General features: G+C 44.4%; 1 protein-coding gene and 1 pseudogene across 1 annotated transcript in view; both read left to right on the plus strand.

Annotated features, from left to right (window-relative positions):
• NEURL1B (neuralized E3 ubiquitin protein ligase 1B) overlaps positions 1-26,222 on the plus strand; it is a 195,991-nt gene that overhangs the window by 42,284 nt on the left and 127,485 nt on the right. The gene's annotated exons all lie outside the window — the stretch shown is intronic.
• Positions 18,359-19,500, plus strand: LOC137165344 (START domain-containing protein 10 pseudogene; annotated as a pseudogene).

Genomic DNA, 26,222 nt, shown 5'->3' on the forward strand with positions numbered 1-26,222 from the left:
TTAAATCATCAGCTGTTGCTCTGGTTTCACTGTGTTGGTACGTAGGATATTGTAATTATTGTGGCTGCCCAGCGTCCTACGCGAGGGTACCAGTAGCATGCCAGATGTACTGTGACATGGAGGCAAACAGGGTAAGTGCTTCAGCAGCTAGGCCTCGTAGGCGCTAGCGCACAGACATGGCTATGGGGAGGGGTATCTTACTAGGCTGTCAGGAATGGGGAAGGCTGCAGATACCGTAAGTACAGAGGATTAAACAGTTACATTTCAAACTGAATGATCGTGGTTCTTGTTTGGATCCCTGGGAAGCAGCACAATCCAGAGTCTGGACTCTTCAGGCGTAGAGCCTGGGGTGCCCTTTCCAGTCTAGTCTCTCTTCCAGCAAATGAGCATTTGCAAGGTTCCAGGCCAGGCTCAGTTAGTGTTTCTCATTGCACTGGCTCTCTGCCCATTCACGGCTGCTCCCTGTAAGTCCCACACAGACCTGCACCCAGCTGTATCGTCTGGCAGTCACAACTCGTTCCACATGTGGCTCCGTCCACAGTTCCTGGGGCGTCTCTCCAGCTCCCTGCTGCCATGTAGCTCCCACACCCCAGAGCCTGGCCGCTTTCTGGTTTAGGACCTTCCCCTTTCCCTGGCCAGGAGGAAGGGCGTGTGTGATGGGGAGTGGCTAATGCGAGTTGTAGTCTGCTGCTTTTCAGGTCCATCACAATATCTTAGTCCTACTAGTCTTCCAGATGTCCACAAAACCTTCTGGGAAAGCAGGGTAAATAAGACCTGACTTTCTAATGTTAAAAATCTTTCTAGACCTTCTCTGTACATCACAGAGGGGCAGGCTAGCTTCTTACTTGCCTCCAGAATCCTCTTTGCCTTTGTGCATGCAGACTCTCAAGGAAGCAGGCAAGTTGTGGGTGCTTTGTGGTTCCCCATTTTGTGGTGGTGATTGCTTGTTCACTCATCACTGATGTCTCCCCAAAACCGCGCTAAGATCATGTTTCAGTTGCCGCAGCCTGGGGATAGGATGAGTGGTAAAATGGTAGAAGGGCAGAGGATTCTCCCACTCCACCCACCAGTCTGAGTGACCCTATGTGGTGTGAGTGCCTAGCTAAGGGTGGGGAGAGCCTTATGCCTTGGCGAGGGAATGTGCAGGCTCAGCTGCCTCCCCTCATGTTCCTCTGGGCAGCTGAATAGGTTTGTATTATTTTTATGTCACTTCGGAAAGGTAGCCACGGTTAGCAGAGCCTAGACAAGACCGGTTTAGGAGTTGGATTGAGTCTCTCCTGGCAGCTCCTCGTAGGCTTCAGAATAGCATGGGCTGCGTGGGAGAACTGGCTGCCTCTCAAGCTGCCAGGGCTGCTCCGAGGCACAGTTGTGTCAAGCTTCTGATTATAATGGTGTGGGCTTTGTTTAGCTGGAGTTAGACAAAGGGCTTGTGAAATGATCTGCAGAGTGCATGGAAGGGAGAGACCATGCATTGCAGGAGGGCCAGTGGTGCGTTGTAGAGAGCACATGGGAGGGTGATTGAAAAGGGGGTTCTGTGGAGCTGGCCTGAGCATCTGCGGTATGTCACAAAGGGAGGCCAGAGGCAAGGATGTGCGCTGAGAAGGAGGGCATAGAGGGTGTGTACAGGAGGCTGTGTGGAGGGGGCCATTGCTTAGTATGGGGAGAGAGGTGAGGCCCCTTGTGTCAGGGTGTGTGGTACCTATGCAGTTTCATGTAGTTTAAATGGTGGTGCGCCATAGGGTGGCACTTCCCAAAAAGGACAGCAGCCCCTTGTGTTCTCCAGGACAAAGGACATGTTTCCGGACACTTTCCAGAATGCGCTGCCTTTGGGTTGGAACCAGAAGTGCTTTGTTAACCTAACCCCTTCATTGCTCCTAACAAAGTGCTAAACAGGAGGCTGTGAGCGATCGACTCAGTCACTTCTTCTGCCTCTCGGAAATCCTGGAAAACAAACATTTGCTGTTAATCAGAACAATTAGAAAAGAAGATAATGACTTCTTGCCACATGTACGTTTCCCTCTCCCTGATTAGTCTTGGATGCTGGCACTAGTCATTTGCTTTGTGACTCAGAATTTGCTGCTGCATGCCACTAGGGATTCAACCTGTGCACCTTGTAGAAGCTGAAACCTCTGGATGGAAAAAAGAAACCCACGGCTTCCTGCCAGGCTGACTGCGTGGGAAGAAGGGGTAGCGGCAAACAAGGTTGCATACAGGGTGGAAAAATACAAGCTAGATTCACTATAACTAGCTCTCCTTATCCGTTCACCCAGATGTTTCGTGGTTATAGTGAATGGGAGTTTTGCAGAAACTGCCATGTCTAATTTTTCTCCTTATGATGATGATGATCCACAAGCTGTGTTCAGGGCATGAGTGGGTGGGAACATACTTTCAGAGCTCTCCAGAGGAGGTTTTCACCACAGAAGGTCATTGTTAAGGTGGGATGAACATTTTCTGTTGGAAACTGATTTTATTTTTTAATTGAATATTGGGTGTTTGACCAAACTCATCCCCATGGAAGATGTAGTCAGACTAGTGAGCCTGGCCTGTTGAAGAGAATGGGAGCATTAGACACATGACTGGCAGCTCCAATGAGGCACCAAGACAGCATTTCCAAATTGAAAGTGTTCAGGTTTTGATTTCCTCCCTCAATAAAAGTCAATTCCCCCCCGAAAACAGCCTGTTTTCAGATCAGCTGTCACTCAAAGCACTGGAGGATAGCACAGGGTGCTGGCCCAACATCATTGCAGCTGATGGGTCAGATACTTACCTGGGTTATACTTGAAATAACTCCACTGACTTTCTAATGGAATTACTCTGGATTGATAGCGGTGTAAATGTGAGATCAGAATCGTGCCTGATGGGATGATCAGACATCGGAGCAGATTTGACATGGTTAAGCAGTGTCCTCCATCCAGTCATGTGGCTTGTATGTTAATGCAGCCAACATTCAAACTTGGATGATCATCTTCCTGCAGATGAGGGATGACGTGAGCTTTAGAGCTGAAAGGGGAGCTCCTCATAACCACTCCTCAAGTAATAATCTCTTTTTGCATTGTCCAGCTGTCCTGCAGAGGCTGAAATGATCTCACCCTGAGGAATGGGATGTATTGATGACTAGAGGTCAGCAAATACAAATACATTGGGCTACTGCAGAACCCTGTGATATCACCAGAGAGCTAACTACAGGGTAAACACTGCTGCAAAAAGAAAATAAGCCCAGGTCTACACTGAAAAATTAGATGACCTAGCTACATTACTAAGGGTGATGGTGGTGAACAATTCACACTCCTGAGTGCCATAGTAAAATCAACCTAACCACTGATGTCGATGCTGCTAAGTCGACAGAAGAATTCTTCAGTCAGCTTTGCTACGGCCTCCCAGAGAAGTGGATTACTGACTGTGATTGAAAAACTGCTTCTGTCGATGTAGGAAGCATCTACAGTATGGCACTGCAGTGCTGTAGCTGTGCTGCTGTAGAGTCTATAGTGTAGACGAGCCCTTACTCATGCTAAAAACAAGAAAAAATCTGCAGTCCCTGAGTAATGGGGCTTTGTCGGAGTACCCTTAGCCTTTACTGTACAAGGGGACCAGGATGGGGGGCTGTAACAGGGAGGCAGACTGAGCCCCTGTATAGAAATGTGGGGCTATCTGTTGAGTGGCTCGCCAGGATCCACTGCTAAAATCCTACAGTGGGAAGCACTGTAATTGCTGATGAACCAGGTGAGTCCAGTTAGGTCCAGCTGAGCTATAAAAGAGGTGTGAGCTTCATTTTGGGCCAGAGGAGGGAAAACACTAGGAAGAGCCTAGCTCATAGGAGTAGGCCAGGTTGGTATTATGCTGCTCTTTGTGAGATACAAAGACACCTAGGAAGGGGGCGAATTTGGACTCTGCTGTGAGGTCTGTGTATAGGGCACAGAATGGACGCTCTGCTTGTTGAAAGGAAGGCTCATGCTTGCGTCTATGGGGTACTCCCAGCATGAACAAATGCAGGACTTCAACCTCCAAAGATTTCTGCCTGGTGTCTTCTCAACAGTGCTGGAAAATTACTTTACAAATATTTTAACTAGCGAGTATTCCAGCCTCAATTGGTGCTTCAGTCCGATGAGATCTCTGCTCCCAAATGAAGCTCTTTGACAGTAGCAGAGAAATATTGCTTGCTGGCTGGTTCTGAAGTCCTCTTACCATTGCTCATCCTCCAGAGGAGTGGCTTCAGTGCTACAGGCAGCCCTGGAGGAGTCCCTGTGGAAGGTGAGTGAGAAGTTGGAGTAGCAGAGCCAGGAAGCTGGTCGTGTTTTTCCTGCTTGTCTTTGGAGCATGGAGTGAGTTATTTGAGAATAGTGGGGTGCCTAGTGACCCCCAATTCAATGCTTTTTCACATTTTGTGATGAGCTCTAACCCAAGTCCACTTTAGCAGAAAAGCTACATAAAGGAAGCACGTTTTTCTAGAGAAAGTGGGCCAGGTCTTAAGTTAAAAAGGTTCCGTTTGAGTGAAACACATCTTTGACCAGTGCTGGGGGCAGTTGTGTTATTACGTGTCTCAGTGGGGGTGCAAAATAACTGCAAAAACCTGCCACTTTAAAATTGACTCTTTCAGATCTCTGGGTCTGGGTGGGCATATTCCGTGTGACAAGTATCCTATAGGGAGAGGAACATCTGCGGGCCCTGGGTGCACTTGGGCTTTGGAACAGGCCCTTTTGAAATGTCCATCGACTTCAGTGAGCTTTGAGTACAGCTTGTGTGTTCAAAGGGCCTAGAAAGAATTCTGCTAGTAAATCCCACTGGAAGCTTTCTTCAGTAATTTCTCTCTTTAAGCATGCTGGGGAGAATTTATTTCTGCTTCACGTGAACCTTTTCCTTCTCTCAGGGGAAAGATCAGTTACTGGAGTAGTTGTTAGCATTCTTATTGATTAATTGGGTGCAGTGGGTAATTGATGCAGAGATGTTGCAGGCATTCGACCGGGAAAGCTTCTCTCTTGCCACACTTGAGTCCGAGGTCCCTGATGTCTCTATCTAGAGGGGACATCCTGTCTCTGCTGCGCATTCCCTTCCCAGAACAGGTCAACTCATAAAATATTGCACTTGTCAGCAATTTCCCCCCTCACCCTTCTAACATCTGAGTCTGTGGCCAGTAAACCCTCCAGGGTGAATAGCACAGGAGTAGCATCCTGTCATGAGCTTATCTAAAGATACCCAAAAGGTTCCTGTGCAGGCTTCTGCATAGCTATTCACAGCAGGTATTACACATTCCCATCCAGTTAGGTTGATGGGAATGAGATTTACAAGAGCCAGAGGGGAGTGGAGGGGAAGGAGAAGTGCTGCTGGTATCTTGGTTTTGTGCACTAGGTTAGCATTTTAGAGGCATGAGCTTCTGTCTCTTTATTATCACTTCCCTAGCATTGTGATGTGATTTTTTTTTTTTTTTTTTTAAATATATACTCATATATTGGAGCTGGAATAAGGGAGGGACTGAAGTCCATCAGTGCCTGCCTCCTGCAGCTAGGACACACTGGCTGCATGGGATGTACCCATGTGATCCTGTAATCCATATAGGGTCAGATCCTGCCCACTTTGCTTATGCTGCATAGTTTCCCACTCTGCAAGCCCCATTGAAATCAATGAGATCACTTTCAGATCAAGATACTATTCATCATGAACAATGGTGGCAGAATCACGCTCATATTTAATTTATTATCTATAGAACTCAAAGGTAAGTTTCATCCCTATTCTACAGTAGGGTATACTGAGGCCCAGAAGAGTTAAGTAACTTGCCAAAAACCAATGAGCAAGTCAGTGGTGGATCCAGAAATAGAACAGGAGTTTCTTGCCTGGCAGACCCTGTGCTGGCCACTGGCTCTCTCTTCCTCTCTAATGGATGAATTGGTCAGTGCTCCAGAGGATGTTTGAGGAGTGACACAGATTCCTGCCCACGCACCCTGGTGAAAAATTTTTCTTGAGCACATATGTGGCAATGATTTAAGATTCTGCTGTGTGTGTCAGATTCACTTGAGCTACACAGCTAATCCCACTGATTATGACTTTCTCCTGGTAACTAATGAGTGCTATCTAGATTGCTTTCTTAGTCCCCTCTTGAGCAAATTGACAGCAAATAGTCACATGAAACATCATTTGATTGCTAATTCATTTTTATTTTCTTCATTAGTCTAGCTGGTCCACTGGAATTCTCGCTTTAATGGGGATACCATTTTGCACCTATATATACTGCCTCTCACCAGAGAATTTCAAAGCATATCCAAATTGTGTTCTATTATGTATTTGTTGCAAACGAATATTTTATTTAAAGTCACCTGCTTTGGGCTGTAAGATTCCATGGTGCTCTGTAAACACAGAGTAAGATAAATTTCCTCCCCTTTTTATTGACAATCTGTTAGACAAAGAAACCGAAGGCAAAGACATAGGATGATCATCTGATGAAGAGGTGGGAGCTGAGATTATTGCAGATTAGCAAAAAGTAGGTGGGTGAATGAATTGGAGCTCCATAACCTTCTCTCTAGGGCAGGTAAATATCATTACCCTGTTTTATAGATGGGGAAACTGAGGCGTTAAGTGACTTGCCCAAAGTCATGCAATGGGTTATTTGCATTGCCAGGAATAGTACTTAGGAGTTCTGAGTCTGCACTCCTTGTTCTAGTCTCTAGATCTGCTCTCTCCCACATTAGAGCTATTTCTTATCAGGCCTGCAATTTTGCACAAGAAAGCTTGCATAGACCTGGAGCAATTGGGTACATCTACACCGGAATAAAAAACCCCTTGCAGGACTGAGGTTGGACCAATTCAGATGGCCTGGGTCAGCTGACTCCTTGCTGTGTAGATGCTCGGGCTGGAGCCTGAGCTCTAGGATCCTCCCTCCTTGCGAGATCGCAGAGTTTGGGCTCTAGCCTGAGCCCCATAAACCCGAATCAGCTGAACTGAGCCAGCTGCGGGTGTTTAATTGCTGTGTAGATATACTCTTAGGGGCTGGATGTGGGAAAGAATCCTTCAACTCAGGGCTTTTTTAAAAAAAATATTTCCTCTGTTTTTCACGAATGGCTGCACAGCGGAGAGGGGAGAGATCTGTTGCAATGTGGTGGGCGTAAATATCAACAGCAGAGCACTGTGAGAAGTGGCTGATGTGGAGTCCCAAGCCAGTGGTTCTCCATACAGCTGTGCAAGTGGGAGCTGTTTCCTGAGCAACTGCACTGTATTGTTCTGCAGTTGTCGGAGGTGCCCCTTGCAACAATCATGATCAGACTTGTGTGAGCACAGCCCACAAAGGGCCTGATTTAAAAATGGATTGCTGATGTCAGGCAATCTGTGGCGTTTCAATATGTGTTCATCTAGCCTACATGCATAATTTCAGCATGTTTAGCTGTGTTAACAAAACACTCTGCCCATATACAGAATGTTTGTTTTGATGTGGCATTGTAATCTAGGTACATCTATAGATTAATTCCTTCTCCCACACCCTTTTTTTTTTTTTTTTTTAAAAGCGTGGTGCAATTTTCACGTGTAAAATCAACAGCAAGCAAACTGTGGTCTGATCATAGGACTGGGAGATAGGATCCTTGCTCCTGGCTTTGACACTAACTCCCAATGTGACCTTGGCCATCAGTTAACCTCCCTGCCTCTGTGTCCCTTTTTGTTCAATGTGGATAATAATACTTAGCTACATCACAGAGTCCATGCCTGGGGCTTCTAGGCACTACAATAATATACATAAAAATAGTACTTGGATGGCAGTTTAGCCTTGTGCAGTTACTACTTAAAAAGGCCCAGACTTTTTTTAAAAGTGCCTTGAGGGTGCTTTGTTATTGGTGATTGTTTTACTTATTTTTCAGCATAACTCTGGAGTTAGGTGGCTTTTATAAATGTTGTTCTATAATTTTAATGTAATACCTAGCTCTTGCATAGTGCTTTTCATCAGTAGATCTCAAAGCCCTTTACAAAGAAAGTCTTGTATTATCTCCATTTTTTACAGATAGGGAAACTGAGGCATGGAAAAATGATGTGACTTGCCCAAAGTCACCCACGAGCCAGTAGCAGAACTGTGAATAGAACCCAGGTCTCCTGAGTCCAAGTCCTGTACTCTATCCACTAGGGCACATTGCCTATAATAAATGGAACAACTAAAGTAAATGTAAAAGTCTTTGCACTCTAGTCTCCCAAATGACCCCCAGTCATAATGAACTTTCCATCTTGCTGTGTGAGGAGAACAGCCAAAAGAGATGCCTCTGTAGGGCCTAATCCCACAAGTGATGACTTCCTACTGCCATGAGTAGTTGTTTTGGCCTCAAAGGTGCCCTGGACAATAAGCACAGCACGCCATAGTAGAGGTTTGAAGGGTTGAGCATTCAGGCAGTAAAGCTGTGTGAGGCAGGCAACCTGGGTTTGTGTGTTGCAAAGTTAATCCAAATAACAATATTTGTGTATTGACAAAAATATGTCCTAGCATGTCTTTAATTTGACAGTAAGAAGTGTGTGTGTGTGTGTGTGTGTGTGTGTGTGTGTTCACTTCTTTCTGCACTAGCATCTCTCATGTTTTCAGAGTTGTGTGTGACTCTGGGGGAACTGTAAACCAGATGCATCCACTCAGTGTGTTCTTTATCATTTAAGTGCCTACAGTGTATTTTTTGCCTGTTCAAGAAATGGGTAAGGACAGGAAGGATAACTCAGCAGTTAGGGACTTGGGAGACCTGGATAGTAGTCCCTGCTCTGCCACAGGCTTCATGTGTGACCCTGGGCAAGTCACTTAGCTTCTCTGTGTCTCAGTCCCCTATCTGTACAATGGGGATAATAGCACTGTCTTACCTCACAGGGGAGTTGAGAGGATTAATACATTAAAGACTGAGAGGTGCTCTGGTACTGTGGTGATAGAGGTTACATAAATACCTCCGATAGGTAAAGACAAGGGGTAGGTTAAAAAGTTTTGTCTGCTCTGTCTTACTGCAAGGCACAACTAATTCCTCCTGGGGCCCAAAATTGAGCAGCCAAAATATGTTGTGGCTTGATCAGATCAGAGAATCAAGGCCAAGGTGTTTGAATTGAGGGGGATTGTGGGATAGAGCTAAGCTCAGGTGGGTGTTGTGTAGATAGTAGGAACCAATTATATTTTGAAACGAGGAGGTCCTCCAGCATCCCAGCCCCATGCCACACTATATTCTTGCCACCCCCAGTCCGTGTCCTGGTTCCCTGACAGAGACCAAGACGATGGAGGCTTTGGTGTTTTGCCAAGAACATGCTGGTGTTGAGTTGGGATTACAAGGTTCCAGACAGCTGTACCCATAGACTTCAGTGGGAGTTCTGCCAACACAAACACTAATGTTTGTGTAGGAGAGGCCAAATGCTGGTCTTGGGTGCTCATTGAAGGCAACGGGACTTGTGCACACAGGTCTGAAGGCAGAGTTTGGCCCTAGCAGTGTTGTGTATGTGAACAGGGTTAGATTTGGCTCTCACTGCACCACTGTGAATCCAGAGCAAGAAGGTCTTATCCTACACCAGGGCTTCACATGCCATATTAAACCCTATCTCCACAGAAGATGCTGGCAGCAACTCTGATTTATGACTGGAATGACTCAATCCCACAGCCCCTGTGGGCTTGTCTATATTAGCACTGGTCTTCAAATGCAGCCGACATAGTGCTGGCTGTTTACTTGTTATATTTATAGGAAGCTTAACAAAATATCAGTTAAAGAAATGAAGACAAACTAAAGAGATCTCTGTAAGTAGAAAATTGGAGCTAGGTAAGGTTATCACTAGCAGTTGATTAAAGCTCTTGTCGGGTTTATTATAGATAGTCCCTCTCTCAGTGGGACAGCTGTGCTGGAGCAGCTGGCTAGAGGATCTGAGTTGGAATATAGCCCCGTTCACCACTGTCTCTTTGCTACCACAGGGCTTTCCAGTCAGCTCTCACATCCTCTGCTAAACTTGTGTTTTTGAAAGGGAAGAAATTTTGAAGAGAGAGGTGGACTCAAGGGAGTTTTCTCTCTTTGTTTGTAAGTCACATTCTGGACAGATGCTGATAATTAATTCTTGTGAGTCAACAATTTCCTGTTAATGCCTCGCCTATTTGGGGGTGTTATCCCAAGACTCGTGTTTGTTTTCTCTGCCTTGGGGCATGATCTCTTCCAGTGCTGAGCACCTGTGGAGGAAGACCCTGAGTTCTTGTTAAATAAATGGGAGTTGAGGACACTCAGGGTGAGGCCCTTAGATTGTAAAATTGATTTGAGGGGGATTGTGGGGTGGAGCTAAATTTGTGTGGGTGTTGTGTAGTTAATAGGAACTAATTATATTTTTGGAGGGTGATCCGGTGGATATAGTGTACTTGGACTTTCAGAAAGCCTTTGACGAGGTCCCTCACCCAAAGGCTCTTAACCAAAGTAAGGAGTCATGGGATTAAGAGCAAAGAGCCTCTCATGGGTCAGTAACTGGTTAAAAGACAGGGAACAAAGGGTAGGAATAAAGGGTCAGTTTTCACAATGGAGAGAGGTAAATAGTGGTGTCCTCCAAGGATTTGTACTGGGACCAGTGCTATTCAACATATTCATAAATGATCTGAAAAAAGGGGTAAGCTGAGGTGGCAAAATTTGCAGATGATACAAAATTACTCAAGATAGTTATATCCAAAGCTGACTGAAAAGTTACAAAAGGGATCTCTCAAAACTGGGTGACTGGACAAGGAAATAGCCAATGAAATTGAATGTTGATAAAAGCCAAGTAATGCACACATCCTTGGAAAACATTAATCCCAGCTATACATACAAAATGATGGGGTCTAAATTAGCTGTTACCACTCAAGAAAGAGATCTTGGAGTCATCGTGGATTGTTCTCTGAAAACATCTGCTCAATGTACAGGGCAGTCAGAAAAGCAAATGAGGTTAGCTTCTGGCACCGGCTGCTGTAGGAAGACAGGATACTGGGCTAAGTGTGCCATTGATCTGACCCAGTCTGGCTGTTCTTAAGATCTTTGGGGCAGCGAATGAGTCTTCATCCCTATTTTTAACACTGGCATAGCCTTTTATAGAAATAGGTTTTATATAATCACTATTTGTGCAGGAAGGTGTTTTTTTTTTTCTTTTTTTCTTTTTTCTTTTGTATTTAATTTTATTAACAATGCTAGTGAAAGGTTTTTTTTATGCCGTTTTCCCAAGTGCAGTCCCATAGCCATCTGCTTTCAGGACCTTGGGATGTAGCTCAGTCCTGGCCAAAGGCTTCTTTGACAGTAGAGTATGGTCTTGTTTAGCATTGCTTCCTCCTAGACTCTCCCCATTTGCCGTCTTTCCAAACAAGTTTGCGCTTACAGCTCTGCACCTCTGTAGCACCTGTGCAACCATATAAAACCCAGTTTGTCAGAGGCCATAGTACACTGCCTGGGGCTGAAAACTGAGAGAGCAGGAGGAGGCAAAGTGCTGAACTGAGGGAATTCAGTTGGCACCACTAAGAAAACAAAAACATGAGCTCAAGTAATATGGGCGATGGAATGTAGGAGCTGTGAGAGGCTGTGGCTTTGTGTGAGGAAAGGAAAACGGCAACGAGGAAAGTACAGGTTTATTGCTGATTTCTGTCCCCCACCCCCACACGTGTGTCAGCTGGAGAAGTCAAGATGGCCGGCTCTGCTTTATTTGCTTCCTTACTAGTGTAACAAGATCATTGAAGATGTCTGTTCTGGGTTTGGCGCCCCTTACTAGTCAGATGGATGCTTCTGTAGCCTCATAACATGGAAGCACTCTGGTTCCTAAATCACCTAGGTGGCCTCCTCATACCCACTTTTGAAACTGGCTTTAAATAGTGCCCTAGCTAACATACAGACAGTTCCAGTGCTGGCAATGTGGCTTGGAGATGGTCAGCAGGATGCTCACATACAATCTCACACCCATCCTTGCTTGACGTTGGCAGAGGCAAAAATATACACATGACTGGCTCCAGGTGTTGTTCTGCCTGTCTCTCCTGCCCTCCCCATTACTGCGATGTCTAGGCAAACAACAGAATGTTCATCCCTACCAGTTTGAGGTCATCTCCACAAACAGGGACTGAATGTCCATCCTGCACAGGAGAACCCGCCCTGAAAGTATACAAGCCGTCTCAGTGTCCCCTCTGGGTGTAGGCGAGTGTGGGGCACTGGGTGATGAGAGCAGAAGTGGGGAGGGGCTTCAAAGCTTGGTCTCCCTCTGTTTTATTTTCTGTCTTGACTCTGAGTGGAAAGTTTATCCCTTATTCCAAAGTACTATTCCAGAGAAGCCATGCAGATTGTAATGGGCTCCTTAAAGCAGCAGCTAGCCAGAAAGGAGGGTTTTTTAAAGTCACTTTGGATATGTCTGCACCGCAATTAGATACCTATGGCTGGCCTGTGCCAGCTGACTTAAGGTTGGGGGAGCTGTTTAATTGCGGTGCAGATATTTGGGCTCTGGCTGCAGCCCAAACTCTGGGACCCTCCCACCTCGCAGGGTCTTAGAGCCCGGGCTCCAGCCTGAGCCTGAACATCTACACCACAATTAAACATCCCATTAGCCCAAGCCCTGTGAGCTGGAGTCAGCTGGCACAAGCCAGCTGCGTGTGTCTAATTGCAGTGTAGACCTACCCTTTGGGAAGGATGAGAGGGTGCAGTTAGCACTGTGTCCTTGTGGGCTGGAAAGGGGCAAGAAATGCACTTCCTGCTGACCTGTCCCCTTTCTGCCTTTTTATTTTCTGTCCTAACCTCTTCTCTCCCAAGCCCCCTATTTTATTTTCTCCTTTGGGTGTCTTGATCTGTGCAAATCAAATGACCTATTTCGCTCCTTGCTAGTTGATGAGTCACAAAAGCCATAATGGTTGTGCCTTAAAAATAAACTAAAAGCCCTGCTGCAGTTGCTCTGAAGGCTTGGATGTATTCCTCATTTCTGGGGTAAGTCAGAGACCTACTGAGGAAGAGACAGAATCACCATTCCAAATAGGCTTCGATGGCTTCTGATATCTGTTTTTTGTCCTCTTTGCAGCTCTGACTTCTGCACTGATGTAAGTTGTATGAAATGTGTGTTTCCTCTCAACCCTGTCCATTTCCTTTCCCTCCAGCCTTTGTCCTGAGTCTCCCTCTCCCTTACACTTCTGGGTTTAGAAAGGTTTCAACTGTTAAAAGAAATGTGACCACTCCAGTCATTTTGGCTTTTTCTAGCCTTTGATGTAAAAGCTTTTAAAGTTCCAAATGATATCAACCCACTCTACCTCCTGGGTGCAGGTTCCCCCTTGAAGAAACTCTACTGCCATTAACTGAGATGCGCCAGGGTTGAATTAGGCCTATTGATGTTGAATATGCAACATTCCAACTCAAAATCTTTGGGGGAAATGGAGCCTCTCACTTGAAAAATTTTGCGTTTTCTGTCCCAGAACAGGGAAGAAATTCATGCTCTGCATTTGGGAGCTCTGAGCGATACACGGGCAGTATTTGAAGTGTAAAAGACCTCAGTCGCTATTCCTACAGGACCACTGAAATTCAAGTTGGCACCAGAGTGCAATCAAATCTCTCAGCTTCCTAGGTTCTGAACTCAGCTGTGTGGCTCTGGGTGAATCACTTGTGCTCCCTTAACCTCAGATTCCCCACTTGTAAAATGGGAAATAATGACACTGCCCTTTTAAGTCAATCACTCGCTTTTTCCTTTTTCTGGACACATGGAAAAATTGTTCCTTAGCGTTCAGAGGTCTTTTCTGTTCATGTAGAATACATTGTCTAGAGTGACTGTTTCTCATCTACTGCAATAGGACAGCTACTCTACCTTTCTGTTTATCTGCATCTCCTGGGAAGGAGTGCAATATAGAGATAGCACTCATCATCCCGACGTTAATGAGGTCTGGTGTTTAGTTGGAGTCAAGACTTCTGGAGTCAGTGCCCAGCACAATTGCTGACTTGGTGCATGACCCTTTCCCAGTCACTTAGGCCCAGCTGCTGTTCCTGTTGAAGTGAATGGGAGTTTTGGCATTGATTTCAATGAGAGCAGGATCAAGCTACTAAGCACTTGGTGCCTCACCTTTCCCACCTGTAAAATAGCTGCAGCATGACTTGCCTAACTCATGGGGGGGTGGCTTTTATACATAAAATTTAGAACTATTTAATGGTTTGAAATTATTGGGTGCCAGGTGCTAAGAAGGGCAAAAGATGATTATTCTGGGCCAGCATCTGATAGGAGGGCAGTAACCCCATTAGGACCAGGGCTATTTGAGGCTAAGTGTTGCATACCATCACCTGGTAATCTTTGGGTCTCTCTGGAGAAGTGATGCTATTAAGCTTCTCTGCGTTCTTTATCAGTTTAAGTTCCTTTCTGTCTCTGTCTCACCAGAGAAGTGTGGTGTTGGGGTGACCCAGGGCTAGTTACTTGCCAACCGTACTTGCATCACATTTGCCAATGCCACAGTAACTGCTTCAACTGGAATGAGACAAATTTAAAGAGCCACAAATTGCACTGGTTTTACTCCACAGGGCTCACTGGACTTTTGAAGTACAAGAGAGGAAGATGAGAGCTAGCAAATGGGATATCTGTCCTCATTTTTGGGGATAATTTTTAGTATACATATATAAAATGTTGGCAAAATGAATCTGCATGCTCAGCATTTTATTATTGTTTCACTTGCCTTGAAGTAGGAGCTGCAGTCACTTTGAACAGTAATAAATGGAAAGACTGACTGTCTAGTTTAATGTTTACTTCTGTAAGTGCCTCTATCTTCCACTGTTCTTACTGCAGAACTCTTTAGTGACTCACCACAAACCTCCCTGCAGCAACAGTACAGCCAGTGGGTTATTTTTCTTCCTCTATTTAGTTTGTCACAAAGTTGTGCTACGTCAGGTCACAGGACTTCTTTCCGTTGGGCGGTGAATAGCTACAGGAAGGTATTTGTACCTGAGAAAAGGAAAATTTTCAGATCCTTGCACCTGAATTTCCTCAAACTTTAAGGAAGTTTAGATCTCCTTCCAGAATTCACAACTTGGGCTTTTTACATACACAGAGAATCACCATACACTTTGAGTACCAAATGGCTTTTGTTTTCGGTTAAGAACAAAAATAAAATCTCCAGTAGAGTAGAGTGTGCATGTGCGTGCATGTCGTCTACATCAGGCAGTAACCATTCTGAGGCCTGTCTGGAAGTAGGCATAGCACAGACAGATGCAACACAAGCTTTCTGCACACAGCTCTGCCAATGTCCCTCTGTCTTAACTTTCAGTATCTCTTGGTATATTCCGTTCCTGATTGCTACTTAGCTCTTCCAGTGTTTTTGTTCCTAAACCTGCTACTCCATTTGTGGCACCTGTCCCTCACGCTGTAAGAGATCTCAGTCCTGACCTGCAGTCTCTGTTATTCGTGCTCTGGGACGCCACTCTACAGAAACTATAGATCATGTTAAATTGTGCCAAACTGTACAAGCTGCCTTTGAGAAGCATGAGGATATTGAACTCACTTCACCTATGATCAAAGCATATGTAAACCAGAATCTCCAGATATGCAACCAAAAGGCCAACCCAATCCATTATACACCTGCCTCAATCTTTTTTTGAAGGTGGTAAGCTTGATTTTTCTCTTGGAATGACAGAAACAGAGTAACTGCAGATAGCTGTGATGTGAGTCACCAGCTGATGTTGTACAATGCAGTGAACTCACTGTTCTCGAGTGTAGCTTCTTATCGGCTGCTCACTTCAGCCAAGGGGCTGCCTGATACTGAGCTGGTGCCTGGAATGTGTGATCGGAAGCTGCTAATTGTTTAATGCACAATATTATCACCACTTTAGTGATAATGTTGGTGGAAAAAAAAACCCACCCAAAACTAAAAACCCCCACTCTCCTTGTTATCACTTTCCCAGGAACTCCTAACCCCTCACTGTTTTCTTAGGCCTGGATTCTCCTGCCACTTACACTACTTTTAGTTCATTGGTGTTATTCCTGATTTACACCCGCAGATGTAAGATCAGAATGTCGCCCTTGCTGAGCTGTGGCTTGTCAGAGCAGGTCACGAAGCTTACAACAAGGGCAGACTGCCTGTGCCAAACACCCCCTTGAAACTGACAAAGAAAATTAATTGCCATTGTGAAAACGTTGTTGGATCCTGTATGGTTCTTTCAGTGCATCTCTGTAACTGAGTTTTCTGTCCTGCAGAGTTATAACCCAATGAGGCTTCAATCCATCACTGTTCCTCCAAATCAATCTTTCTGGAGAATAGCAGTTGGCCTTTTTTTCTTGATTTCTTAGTTGGTGGCATGTGTTCACCACATGGTGTCTTTTACAGTTAATTTCCCTGGAGGGTCATCTCTACTATCTTAGTATGGACTGGGGCTTGTTAATCTTACCAATAAAATCTTGTGGTTATGTGCCATAAACATATCGGAATTAAAATATTTCTGTTCTTCTGTCCCAGCCAACCCTTTTACGGGTTTTATTCCCAGCTCTGCTATATATATTTAGTGTGTGACCTTGAGTAAATCACTTAACCTCTGACTTTATTTCTTTATCTGTAAAATGCTGATGATTATAGTTATCAACTTTTGTAAACCACTTTTGAAATTAAGTTTGTTATTAACCACTTTGTTGTTCACTGGCCCTGGCATAATTCCATGAGCCGTTTACCTATGGATGTGGTTAGTGGCTACAGATAAGAGCATCAACTTTGTTGCTTATAATACGGGAATTAGGTGCTAAGTCAAAAGTGTGGCGACACAGAAGACTTTTCCAAAAAATATACCTGCTGGAGATGCTCATTGAATTTAAAGCTTCATATATCGTTGGACTGCATTTCTGTGCTGCTTTTATTGTTGTTTTAAGAAGCTTATAGGGTGAAATTTTCAAAAGTGCTTCAGTGAATTAGGAAACTAAATTTCATATACAACAGTTTAAGCTTGTAAATTCATGTTGAAAGTGAGATTTATGATCCTAAATTACTTGGATGCTTTTGAAAATTTTACCCATACTATTTTAATTAAACTGTTATTCCAAGCAACCACATGGAAATACACTCTCATGTCTTCATTGTGCTTGTTGATAGATTAGATTGGAACTGAAGAGTCAAAGTCACACCCACTCTTACACCTACACACACTTCATATGTTGTGATCATGTCTTTGTTAGTGGCTGGATGGCTGGCATCAAGGATAAGGGCCTGCTTCTGACTCACATCTAATGAAGTTAATCATCTGGCTCAAATAATAGCGGTTTATGCTTCTGATGCTGAAAACCTTTCTGGGTTCTATCCCCGTTGATGACCTGTTACATGCTGTGCAAATCCATAGTGTGTTGTATGGGTCAATGAAGAATTTTCAGCCTTGGCTCTGATGCGCTTAAGAAGCATCCAAGATCTTGAATGTTTGCAGTGCTGTAGAACTGTGCAGTATGTAGAGGGTACCTGACCAGACAGCCCCAAATGCCATTAATTCTGTGTATAAGGATGTCGTCTTTTCTTTTTTCTTTTCTTTTCTTGGATTCCCTTCCTCTTTTAGTTCCAGGCATGAACCAGATATGAAATTGACTGAGGAGTGTGAAACTGACCAAAAATGTATGGCAAGGATAAGAAGACTTGTTTTTAATTTGGGAGGAGGGGTGTGTACTTATTAGCAACTCCTGGCCTGGGGGAAGGAAAACATGTTGTCAGATATTCTGGGGAGTAAGTCTCCATTTAAATTGAAAACTACAGGTCCTAAGTGCGTGGATATTTAGACCCAAAATATAGTGGCCATTGGGAACTCTCCAGCTGATGTGGCTGTGTGTATTGGAATGTAACTCGTTGAACATACATCTCGCTGGCTCTCACATAGGTGGTTTTATTGTAGCATCACCAATAACAGAGTTGGAGAACTGTGTTTAGATTTCCCAGAGGCAATGCTTCTGATTCTTCTAGCTTGAGAGTTTCTCTTGAGATCAAAGCTGACCTGACCCACATTTTTATCTGAATTTTGGAGATTCTATAAGAGCTGAGAGAGAGACTTGACTAGAGTTAGCTGTTTTTGAATTAGTTTATAACTAACAGGGTGATGCACAATTAAACTGTTTTTGTTTTTAAATGTGCAGGATGCATAGTGACTGCATTGTGAAAAAGGTCACTTATTTCTTGTCAATAATGATTTGTGGAGGAGCTTAGTGCTCCTGAAAAATGAGGACCTAATGTCTTTGGCTTGACTCCAGGTGTAATTCAGATTGCTAGCTTCTCCCACACAACTCTGCCGGAGCACCTGATCTGGAGCAGTGGCTGGATTGCCAGTCTTGGGCTCCCCACCTAGCTCAGCCAGTGCTCCTCAGCTGATTAATCACTGCCTTTCATCAGGCTGCACTGAGCTCTTTTGCCTTCCCAGGATCACACTGCTGGCTGCTTGTGTTCACCCGTCCGCCGCAGCCTCCGGCCTCTTCCGTCGCCAGCCCGCCGCCCATGGAGCCCGTGCAGGTGCCCGATGCCGACGCCTTCCAGGCTCAGTGTGAGATGGAGCAGGGCTGGCAGAGCAGTTACAGCCGGGAGGGCGTCGGGGTCTGGTGCAGCCGCCACCGCCTGCCGGCCCTGCCGTGCACAGGGTCAAGTGCCGCATTGATATCCAAGATGTGCCAGTGGAGACGGTATATGATGTGCTGCATGACATTGAATATCGCAGGAAGTGGGACATGAGCATCATTGACACACATGACATTGCCCGGCTTACTGACAATGCTGATGTGGGCTACTATGCCTGGAAGTGCCCTTAACCTGGAAGTGCAGGTTGTGGATGAATCTTACATGATCATCAACTTCTCTGTCAAACACCTGCAATATCCTCCTGCGAGGACCTGGTAAGGGCTGTTTCTATCCTGGCGGGATACTTGGTGCAGTCAACTGGACCAAACAGCTGCACCTTGACTTACCTGGCTCAGGTGGACCCAAAGGATCACTGCCAAAGTGGATTGTGAATAAAGCTTCTCAGTACCTGGCACCAAGGATGCTGAAGAAGATGCACAAGGCCTGTTTGAAATACCCCTCCTGGAAACAGCAGCACAATGTCAGTGTGAAGCCCTGGTTATACCCTAAGCAGAACAAGCTCCCCACCATGATGCTGTCAGACCTGGCGCTCCAGCATGCTGCATCTCTGGAGAACATTGATGAGAGCAGCCTGTCAGAGGTGAAGGATGAGAGAGAGCTCGGTGGCTCTGAGAACTGATGCTGCTTGGCTCTCTTCGAGGAGGAACGCTGCATTAGACTGTTTTTGGACTCTTTGGTGTTTTACATTAAAGGGGAAAATGTATTTTTATGAAGAAGAAGAAGGAAAAAAAAAAAAAAAAACAACCCACACACTGCTGACAGTCGCTTACTGCCAAGCTGGTCAGGAATTCCTATGACAGTGCAAATACATTGAGAATCCAGGCTCCTAGTGTTTAGCTGGATTTTTTTTGGCATGTAAAGATCCTGCTGGTGTGTTCACAGTTGTTATTGCACAAAAGGTTTCAGACTCTAGTAGCTGGTTGCTGTAACAATGTAGAATTCATTTCTTATTGGGGACTTTTTTGTTTGTTTGTTTTTGAAAAAAAATTAAAGTTTTCACCAAGTTCAAAAAACAAACAAAAAAACACACTGCCGATTCCAATGTCCTTAGCTTTTGCCAGGGCTGCACACCTGGGGGAGCTGAGGGATTAGCCAGAGTTTTTAGAGAAACAAGAATATTTTCATTTTATATTTTTAGCCACACACTTCTTTTAGTAGAACAAATGCCTGTAGGGCATCCTAAAAACTTGACAGCTCCGAGATTCTCCTTGCTGGACTTCAGTCTGAGCTGCCGGGAGCAGGGAGTGGAGAAGGTCTCCCCTTCTTTACATTTCTGCTCCAGCAGATACTTGACAGAGTGCCACATGGGAAGCTTAAAGCAGTGCAGTCTCCCCTGACTGCAAGGGACTGCATCTAATGGCACACCCAGTCCGTGGCCGCTCTGGTGAGAGTGTCATCCAGATAATGGGATAGGTGCTAATGTATGGTATTGACTTTTGTGATGGGGGCACCTTCCCATTTAGGACTCAACTGAGACCCACCAAATGTATTTCATGTAGAGACCCTCAAACAGCTATCAGATGGGAACAACTTCTATTGAATACTGACCTGGACCGGATTTGCAACAGTGATCTAGAAGTGAGGGAGTCTGTTATCTCCTGAGTCAGTCAGTTCTTCTCCTGTCCCTCATGTCAAAAACAAGTGGTATTCATCTGCTCTGTATGTTGAATAACTCCCTTTCCTTATTTGCCTCTTGTAGTTTTTTGGGAATGCCACATCATAAGGAAAAGGCACATTAACACAAGCCTTCCATCTGTGACTGGCATAAATAACTCCTGCCTTGAATGTCATTGAGGTTTCGGTTTTATTAAGACCCGCTGCTGAGGCTTATCACCTTTAGCTCAGTTGTAAGCAGATCATCTGGGATGTGGGGTACCTTATTTTGACATAAGTTCAAGGGGCCTCTCTTGCACTGTAGCAATGGGCTTCAAACATGCTCCCTTGTTTTGTAAGGAACTGCCAGTTTATAGGCCTGATCGTGACCCACTGAAGTCAATGGCAATCTTTCCATTTACTTCCTGAATACAGGATTGAACCCTAAAAGAACCAGGGCAGGACTCTTCCTCTTGGAGTAGGTCTTGGACATAAAGCACAGACAGTTACTGTATGTCTCTGGAATGTTGTTTCAATTTCTGGATAGGTTTTCTTGACATCTTGTATTATTTACCATATACCTTTTTTCCTCTTTCTGCCAAGTTCTTGAGACATCATTGCTTTTCTGGCTTACAAATATAGCCATATTAATTAACTGTAACTGGCTGTACTTTTAATTGAGTGAGTGTCTCAAGTATGGTGCTTTTTTTTTTTTTTTTTTTTTTTTAACGAACATTTTCTAAGAACACTATTATCTTATGATGCAATTATTACACCTTACTAAACTTACTCTTAACAGTTGAATTGGCATTTAGATAGTCTAATAATAGTAATGCTTGGCACATAAATAGTGCTGTTCATTTCCCAACATTTACTAACCTTGGCTAATTGATCCTTTAACCCTCTTGGGAGGTATGGAGATCTTGCTGAGTCACAGAAATGTTGGATGAATTGTTCAAGGATGCAGAGAATTAGTAAAGACCATGGATTAGAATTTAGGATCCTAGTGGTATCTGGATATCTCTTTAGCTGTTAGGGAATTTCTGTAAATATAGGTTGAAAAGCTAATTTGTATCTAAGTAATGCACAGTCATTGGAGCAACTACACTTGTTTGTTTAGAGTTGATTAAGAAGTCACTTCATGAATTGATTAGAGTCCTTCAGTGGATTCTGTTTACTATAATATAAATATTTTTAGTTCTTATACCACATCCATCCTGGTAGTTTCCAAGTGCCTGTATTGGGAAAATTGGACCAGATGTGGAATATGAAGTCTTTTGCCTCAAGATAGTTCTCTTTCACACGTGGGCATTAGTGACTGAATCTCCCCACCAACTGGTATTTGTTCACTGGCCTATGTGAAATGAGTTGGTAGTCTCAGTGCTGTCCCTAGCACACAGATTTCTGTCTCACAAACACCCAGAAGCTATCTAACTGACATCCTTGCTGGTAGGCCGTAGCAGAGAGATCAATGATCAAATGGAAATCAGGCTTGTGTGACGTTGTGGTAATTCTGGGTTGCAGCCTGGGCTGGAACTATTCTGCAGATAAATAGATGATTCCAGTCTTGATGATCTTCTAAGACCTTTCTCTGGTACTGAAATCAGATTTCATAAGTAGAGCCCTGCAAATCTGTGGATCGTTTTTGCAGAGTACAGATTGGATGCAGATACAAATTTTGTATCCACGCAGGGCTGTATTCATAAGGAAAAAATACACCATCTGGCCCTATTAATTAAATACCAAACAGTTAAAAGTACATGTATGCAGCTATAAAAAAAAAATTCAATTAATGCGGTATTTTGCTGGAGTCTGTTCAGTTACACCACTGTAAATATAGTAAACTCCAGGGACTTCTATAGAGCCGTACCAGCCGTACATCTGCAAAGAACTTGGCCCTTTATCTCTAATTACAAAGGTATTCAGAACAAGCATTGTCCAGTGGCTAAGGTACTGTAGTGGAGAGTTAAGAGACTGGGGTCCTAATCCTGGCTTTGGCTCTGGCACTGATCTGTTTTGTGACCTTGGGGAAGTTGTATAACTTCTTTGTCTCAGCTTCCCCATCTGTAAAATGGAGATAATGATAGTTAGGTCTCATATAACAATTTTCAGTTGTACATCTAGAAGCACATTACAAAGGAGTTAGGGTTCTGGAGGGATAATACTTAACCATCAACAACCTCCTTCTTAAAAGTTAATGAAATGGAGAGTTACAGGTATTTGGGGCAGTTAAAGTGATATTGAGCAATGCATGTTTGCAGTATTGATGATCACCCAGTGCAGTAATTCTTTTGCCATTGTTCTGTCTGTTGGAGGTGGGTAATGAATACACAGTCGCCTGGTACAATTGTAATTGATCCCTCTGTGCCCATATGGTAGACAAGTCCCATTTCTTTCCCTTGGGAATTTGAAACCATTTTTGTTCTCGGGTTGGGTTTCCCTGCGGAGAGCTCAGATACCCAGCACAGAAACCTCTCCCGAAACACTGCCTCCTTAGCAACCAGGAAGGTAGCAGGGGTTATTCTAGTGCTTGGAGCTGAGACTGTTGCAGGGCCAGCTGCTGCTGCTGTCCTTTTCCCCAATTGAGGGCTTGAGCGACCTGGTCCTTTCCTGGCTGCCATGATGGAAGGAGGCTTTGTGGAGATAAGTGGCTCAGGAAAGTGTACGGACACTTATGGCACAATGTCTCTGAGAAATGAAGCAAAGACTGAGAGGTGCAGCCATTTCCAAGGTAAGAAATGGATCCTGAAAACATGCCCTTAATGCTCAGTACCTAATACTACAAGACTTGATTTACCACACACAAGTTTGTGGGAGTCTGGTCCTCTACTAGTCATTGTTCTAGAAGCAGTAATAATCCATCAGGAAGAAAATGCATTAACCCTGATCGCAATTGGGCATTAAAGATCCCAGCACCTTTGATAGTGGGAATGAATAACCCCAGTGTCCTGGATAAATTCTCATTCTTATGTTCTGGTTCCTAAAAGTTCCCAGTACAGTTTCAGTTGCTTATGGCATTTCCCACTTCCAGTTATATTGGGTTGTGCTGTTAAATGGCTGTTTCCTTCCACGGGAGGGGTGACTGCATTTTTCTAGTAGGTAAAGTGATTCTAGTAGAGAGAGTCTGTAACGTGCTCTATGACAAAAGGCCCTGTGGAAAATGAACTGTTGTTTATTGGAATCCTTTTTAAAAATCTGATGGCTCAACAAAACTTACTAATAAACTCTGTTGGTCAAATTCCCATCTGAAATCAGTATAGCTCCATTGACTTAGGTGGAACCAAGCTGATTTTCATCAGCTGAGAATCTAGTTCCCCATTTGGAGTGTATTTGTGCTATTTCTGGAATTTTCCTTTTAAAATAGGAAAATGGTTACAGATATCTACAGGGCAGAAACCCAGCTTCATACCCTGTTACTGGCAAAGGAAGAATGTGTGCTATAGGGTTCTGTGAAACACATTCAACAAGCGTGAGAGCACTGAGCACTTCAGTTTGACCCTGTCTGCTTTCTCCCAACTGCACTTATTACCTGATTCGTGAGGGAGACAGAATTGCACCATTCAGGACTCTGGCTGTGCTGCAAAGTGTGGGAGATATAGCTCTGATCTGATTCTCTTCTGACAGGAGCCATCTGTGTAAGCTGAATTTGTTTCCTATCAAATGACACAGCATTTTGTCACATTGTGTTGTCTGGGGCAAGAGCACATAGGAAAAGCTGGGTTTGTACACAGCATTGCTGAGGCTTGGATCTCCTCTCTCTGGTATAGGCGAGGGAGATCACCTTCCCAGGCCTCAGTTTCCCTTTGCAGTGTGTCAAGTACCCAGTGTTCTTTAGGACCAAGATAATGTTAACATGTAGTTGGTTGGATATGTTCTCTAGCCTCCCCTAATTTGATTTGAACAATACCCATAAGCCTGTCTCACTCAAATGTCTGTTGCCTCACAGACATTGCAGAACCCCATAAAGAGAACAGAAGAGTAACTTTTTGTGCTATAGCTTATGGATTAACATTCATAGGCTAAAGTGAGTTTTCTGTGCTTTGAGGCTCATTTAACTGTGCAAGTGGCAGATGGATGCTGATTCGGTATTTTGTTGTACACAAGATGAAGTGGTTTGACCGGGCAGGGGACAGATGTGCAAGTCTCTGAACACTTCTGCCTCACTAGGCCATTAAGTGTGACCCAGAAGGTCCTTCCTGTGCTCCCAGACTGAGACAGAACACATTTGCTGCTCTGATATTGAAATAATCCGTTTTGGCAATATTTTGCAGGCTCCTATCTGTAAGGCTTAAGTAAAATACCCTTTCAAATCTAGCAACACCGTGCTCTATTAATGCAACTCCAGCTCTGATGGAGTGACCTAGACAAATTGGATGATTGGGCCAAAAGAAATCTGATGAGGTTCAACAAGGACAAGTGCAGAGTCCTCCACTTAGGATGGAAGAATCCCATACACAGCTACAGACTGGGGACCGATGAGCTAGGCAGCAGTTCTGCAGAAAAAGACCTGGGGGTTACAGTGGATAAGAAGCTGGTTATGAGTCAGCAGTGCGCCCTGGTTGCCAATAGCATATTGGGCTGCATTAGTAGGAGCATTGCCAGCAGATCGAGGAAAGTGATTATTCCCCTCTGTTCAGCATTGGTGAGGCCGCATTTGGAGTATTGTGTCCAGTTTTGGGCCCCCCACTACAAAAAGGATGTGGACAAGTTGGAGAGAGTCCAGCAGAGGGCAACAAAAATGATTCGGGGGCTGGAGCACAGGACTTATGAGGAGAGGCTGAGGGAACTACCTTGTTTAGTCTGCAGAAGAAAAGAATGGGGGGGGGGGGATTTGATAGCAGCCTTTAACTACCTGAAAGGGGGTTCCAGGGAGGATGGAGCTAGGCTGTTCTCAATGGTAGCAGATGACGGAACAAGGAGCAATGGTCTCAAGTTGCAGTGGGGAAGGTCTAGGTTGGATATTAGGAAAACGTTTTTCCCTAGGAGGGTGGTGAAGCACTGGAATGGGTTACCTAGGGAGGTGGTGGAATCTCCATCTTTAGAGATTTTTAAGCTATGGCTTGACAGAGCCCTGGCTGGGATGATTTAGCTGAGGTTAGTCCTGCTTTGAGCAGGGGGTTGGACTAGATGACCTCCTGAGGTCCCTTCCAACTCTAATATTCTGTGATTCTGTGGCACACAGCTATCCCCAGTCCTTATTTCTACCTGCAGCAGATCGATCTCCCCAAAACTGATATTGGCAAACCATCACAACAATCTACTTGGATGCCACTATGATTTGAAGGTGCTTCTTGAAGTTAACATACTTGGGTCCTCTTCTGAAAGCTCGTTCATGTTGCTGATGAATGGAGAGCTTGCCAGAGGTGGCTTTGACACACTGAGTGACCTTTTCTTTTAAAAAAAGAACCTTCAGAAATAATATGTTGGAAATTTGACTTTTTAAATAGCATCTTTCTGAGAACTCCAAATGCTTTCCAACATTGATTGTCACAGCATTTCCCTAAATTGTGATTGTCTCTATTTTATAGATAGGGAAGCAGAGGCACAGACAAAAATTAAGCACGTCATTAGAGGTCAAGCGGTGAGTCTGGAGCTGAGCTGGGAATAGGACTCAGTAGTCCTGTCTCCTAGTCACTTTCTTTTACCACTAGACCAAACTCCTCCTGACGAAGGTTCAGGACATGAAGGTCTGCAAAACTAGCACATAAGTCTCATAACCATTCAGTCCCAAACCTATATTTTATAGAAGCAACTAATAAATGAACACCACTGCTGTCACACAGGTTTGTCAGTTGGACCAGGTAATCCACCCTCTGTGCAGTCTGCCTCTCACAACCAATGAAATTGTAAGGGTGATGACTGGTTGAGTTTCATCTGTTACCACAAAGGTCTAGGACTGTTGGCATGGCATAGATGCATGCCTTGCTATTGCATGGTCATAATTTGTAACGTCAAAATGGCTGACATCTTAAGAATTGGAAGGTAACAGATTGGATGGTAATAGGTCATGTATCTCAATGATTGAACCTAGTGATGTTCTGAACAAAAGGAGCTCAACGATGCTTGTAGCTGTTTCCATCACTTCACAGACAGTCTAGGCTTTAGAGTGACAATCCGGGACTCTTTA

The sequence above is a fragment of the Emydura macquarii genome, unplaced genomic scaffold, assembly GCF_026122565.2.
Source record: "Emydura macquarii macquarii isolate MOO-44397 ecotype Brisbane River unplaced genomic scaffold, CSIRO-AGI_Emac_v2 contig_2768, whole genome shotgun sequence".
In the NCBI taxonomy this organism is placed as follows: Eukaryota; Metazoa; Chordata; order Testudines; family Chelidae; genus Emydura; species Emydura macquarii.